Source organism: Miscanthus floridulus, chromosome 3 (genome assembly GCF_019320115.1).
Source record: "Miscanthus floridulus cultivar M001 chromosome 3, ASM1932011v1, whole genome shotgun sequence".
Classification (NCBI taxonomy): Eukaryota; Viridiplantae; Streptophyta; class Magnoliopsida; order Poales; family Poaceae; genus Miscanthus; species Miscanthus floridulus.
This window is the reverse complement of record NC_089582.1, coordinates 100,648,993-100,653,865: the sequence shown is the minus strand read 5'-3', so window position 1 is coordinate 100,653,865 and position 4,873 is coordinate 100,648,993. Positions and strand designations below refer to the sequence as shown.

The window sequence follows — 4,873 nt, the reverse complement described above, 5'->3', positions numbered from 1 at the left end:
TTGATACCATAAATGGATTTTGATGTATTGATGTCCATGCAATTAAAAGTAATGATATTTGTGAGATGATATTTTTGAGATGTGGACAAATTATAAGTGATTGTGGGTGCACGACCCAATGAAGAAAGGATAAGGGAGAAACAGAGAGAGGAAAAATAAATAAAGGAAGATAAAAAGAAAAAGAAAAAGAAAAAGGGTATTATAGATATTTTGTTATTTTATCCACCACGAGAAGCTATTCTATCAAATGTTTTATCAAAAGAGATTCAGCTCTAAAGCTGCTTGTGGAGTCGAAGGCAAAATAAATTGCTCCATTAATAAAGCGGAGTAGTATAAAACACGCTCTTAACTTGTCTTTATGAAAAGGAGCCTATACCCTATATATAGTGTTGATAGAGTCGCATCAAGCTAGTGCAGCGTTTAATTTAATATAAGGTGCCGTTGAAGCGGTTGCTTGAGAGGTCAAGGCGAATCAGTTTGGTGCAGCAGCCAAGGCTCGCTACTGGTATCTGCCCCGACAGTCGGTTCCTCTGCAGCGAGAGAACACGGAGCTTGGCAAGCCTCCCGATGCTGCTCGGGATGCTCCCTGAGAGCATGTTGCCTGAAAGGTCGAGCTCACCGAGGTTCGTGGAGTCGCCAATGGACGGCGGGATCTCGCCCTTCAGGGCGTTGTTGGACAGCACGATACGCAGCAGGCCAAGGGATGCGAGCTCCGATATGAGCCAGTTCGGCAAAAAGTGCTCGGACATGGGCCAGCTCGACACATGTTCCCCCATCCCCCCTGCATCCCGTAAGCTCGTGCAGTTAGACAGTGCTGCGAAGAATGGTTCCAGGTTGTTGTCGTCGTGGCTCCGGAAACGGTTGTTAGACAAATGCAGGTACATTAACTTCCTCATGCCCGAGATGATACTCGTAGGCAGCTCGTCGTTCAGCAAGTTGTCCTCCACGTACATCTAGCGTCATCAGATCGGTGCAGTTGGCGATCCACCGTGGAAGCGTCCCTTGGAGCTTGTTGGAGTAGAGGTTGATGACGACGAACTGGCACTTGGTGGTGCTCGAGATGGCGCGGGGGATCTCGCCAGAAAGATGGTTACTGCCGAGGTCGACGAGGCCCAACCCTGTGCAGTTGAGGAAGATAGCTGGTGGGATGTTCCCGGACAGGTTGTTTTGCTGGAGTCCGAGATAGAACATGGCCGTCAGCTCGGAAAGGGAAGGTGGTATTCCTCCATGGAGTTGGTTACTGCCGAGCTCAATGACTTCAAGGTTCTGGAGGTTGGAGAGCTCAGCTGGAATCTGCCCCGTGAGGTTGTTGACGGACGCTTCGAGAACCCAAAGGCTTGTTAGGTTGCAGATGGCCAGAGGGATCTCTCCAGAGATGAAGTTGTATTTCATCGAGAGGAACTCAAGTTGAGTCAGGTTGCCGATGGACGGAGGGATGGTGCCATCGATCTGGTTGCCGGAGACGTTGAGGATTTGAAGCTGCCCAAGGCTGCCGAGGGCCGGCGGAATGGCACCGGTGATACGGTTGGAGGAGACGCCGAGTGTCCGGAGCCGTACGAGGTTGGAGAGCTCGGCTGGAATCTGCCCCGTCAGATGGTTGACGGACATTTCCAGATCCTTGAGGCTTGTTAGGTTGCAGATGGCCAGAGGTATTTCTCCAGAGATGATGTTGTCATGCATGTAGAAGTGCTCTAGGAGAGTCAGGTTGCCGATGGACGGAGGGACGGTGCCGGAGATGTTGTTGCCGGAGACGTTGAGGCTTTGGAGCTGCCCAAGGCTGCCGAGGGACGGCGGAATGGCACCGGAGATGCGATTGTAGGAGACGTCGAGGCTCCGGAGCCATACGAGGTTGCCGAAAATGCAAGGGATGGCGCCGGAGATACCGTTGTTGCTCATGAAGAGACTCTGGAGTCGCGTGAGGTTGCCGATGGACGTCGGTACCGGGCCAGAGACGTTGTTGTTGGACACGTCGAGGCTCCGGAGGTGCGAGAGCTCGCCAATGACTAGTGGAATAGCGCCACGGATGCCCATGTTGGCGAGAGAGAGCCCAACAACGTGCTCCCGCCGCCAGTCACAGGTGACGCCGGTGAAGCCGCAGACGTTACTGTTGGACTCGTTCCAGTCCGCCAAGGGCGCCGCCGATGGCAGCGTGAGCCCCTGCTTCAGAGCCAGCAGAGTGGCTTTCTCCCGCTGCAGGTCCACGGCACGCCTGTCCGCCGACGTCAACGCGGCTTCGATGAGGAATAGGAGGAGAATGGCCATGCGGACCCTCATCCCGTCCTCGACGGAAAGGCCCCAGTAACCACCGGGGGATGACGATGACCAGCTAGATCAATCCACTAGCTCGATCGACAGCCGTGTGGAGGTGCAGGGTTAGAGTGGCTGCGGACTGGCCTGTCTGCCGTGGGTTGTGGAACGGCCTAATGAAGGCCGCAGATGTCTTCCGACCGGGATGCCATGATTGCGCGGCGCACGACGGACGGCTTTCCCCCCGCTTTGTGCTTGTGCACGATGAGTGGCTGGGTGTCTGGGGAGAATTTTATTTATACTTTTAACACTTTTTTGAAACTATTTTCAAATATGACACTGCTTATTTTTTCTTCAAAACTAACACTTTTAGCTGCGTCTATTCGCAAGGCGCGGCGAAATCACGTTGACGCGCCATGCATGGGGTGCAATAGGAGCGATGACGTGGCAGCGACCAGAACCACTGAACGCTGACGTGACCGGGGCTACCGCGCCGCGGATTAGACGTGGCACTGACGCGCCCCATGGAGAATGGCCCGGTAACGGTGATTTCGCATCATTTTGGACCGCACACCCCACACCCCACACAGCTCTCGCTCGGCGGGCCGCGCGCTGCATGCATGCATGATGCACGACGCACACGCATGAAGCCTGCGCGGGCGCGCAGCTCTCGCCGGCCGGATCCGCGCGAGCGTTAGGCCGTTATTAGCTGATTTCCTTTTTGTTTCTACTCTGAGGAGGGACAAAAAAAAAGATACGTAGTCATAGCGTGTATATACGTACGCAGGCACACCGTTACGGCCGTCTTTTCAAATGAGCGGCGGCTAGCTAGCTACGGTGTCCATGTACAGTTGCACACCACTCCATATCCATCGCGTCGGTTCCAACTGTTCTCCTGAAGTTTCACTCACGCCACTCGATCGACTGTTTACTGATCTGTGATATGAGTATGCTTTAAAAAAAAACTGCTACGAAAGGGGTGCTACCATTATTACCAGTTTTGTTCGCTGAGCTTTTGGGTCAACGAGGAAGTTTTTGGATGAACCCATGAATTGTTTGATGAAAGGACATGTTCGTATGATCAGCTAGGACTAGCTTAGCCCATTTATAACTAGCGATTTGGCTAACAACCCATTGGAGTTTTGGCTAAAAAGTTAGCCTACATATTAGCCCTCATGTATGGATAGGTTAGAACTAATTTTTAGCCAGCGAACAATTAGCCCTTGGTATTCAGGCATACCCCTAACTCCCGAACTAGTTATTTTTGTTCGATTGAGGTGATTAGATTTAATCAGTTTTTTAGTTATCAAATGTACGGTGATTAAATTAGCTGTTTGCTCGAAACTGTAATTAGGAGAATTTCAAGCTAAGCACTTGGAAAATACTAGTCACAACCAGACAAAGTGAAAAATAGCTAGTAATCCAAAATCTTTGAATGTTGTGAACCATGCTTCACTTATATATTACTACCGCATGCTTCCTCCGTCCAAAAAAATGTAATTCTTGTTTTTTGAGGAGTCAAACAGTTTAAACTTTGACTAAATTTATATAAAAAAGGTATTAGCATTCATGATACAAAATAAGTACCATTGGAATAATTGTAGAATATATTTTCATAATAAATTTATTTGAACACATAAATACTAAATACTATTTTCTATAAACTTGATCAAACTTGAGTCAGTTTGGCTAACACGGATCCTATAATTGCATTTTTTTTTGCGAACAGATGGAGTACTATTTATAACTAGTGGTCCAAATTGCGTTTTACCATATATAGGTAACTCGTTCAAAACCACGAACATATATACAATCCAAGAGTTTATTCCTTTTTTAAGATAAAGACGACAGAGTTTATTCCTAAAGTGATGAAATGGTTCTTCATCAAATTAAACAACATTCGATCATTGTATAGCTTGTCTAGCAATTAGCAACCACGTTGACGCTTAGTTTTGCAGCTTTAACCCAGCTAGCTGCTGCTTGCTCCATATCCATATGTGCTTTATAGCTTAATACTAGCTAGCAGCCGCATCAGCTGCCATTGCTGTCCTAATGCTTTGAAGGCCCATCGTCTCCTCTCCACAGCAATGGTTGCAGTTTGCATACGATCCGCTCACCCTTAGCCTTTTGGCCTTTTCCCACCGAAGCGGCGCTGCGAGCTAGGCTCACACCACAGTTCGCACTTAAAGCTTGCATGCAGTCCTTGTCGTCTGACATGCCTTTTCCACTGCGGCTCCAAGCAACGCCCTCTTCAGTTTTGCTGCAACGCACACTGCAGCGTTCACCATTGCCGCGCCATGGCATTCTCCATGGCGCGTCAGTGCCGCGTTCAAGATCCATGGCGCGGTAGCCACGGCCACATCTGGTCGTTGCCATGTCATCGCTCCTACCGCGGCTCCATGCATGACGCATCATCGTGATTTTGCCGCGCCATACAAATAGACACGATCAAAAGTGTTAGTTTTGAAAAAAAAAATAGTATTTGAAAATAGTTTAAAAAAAGTGTTAAAAATAAAAAAATCTCTGCGGAGCATGTGTGCGCCGCCGCGCCAGGGGACAGCGACGGTCACGAAAATGACGGGTGTGATAGTGTGGTAGGCTCCGGCGAACACAGCGCAGGAGATTG

The 4,873-nt window shown here is 49.3% G+C and overlaps 1 pseudogene; it reads right to left on the bottom strand.

Annotated features, from left to right (window-relative positions):
- Positions 1 to 315: 315 nt before the first annotated feature.
- LOC136544114 (putative leucine-rich repeat receptor-like serine/threonine-protein kinase At2g24130) lies at positions 316 to 2,262 on the bottom strand (annotated as a pseudogene).
- Positions 2,263 to 4,873: the final 2,611 nt, after the last annotated feature.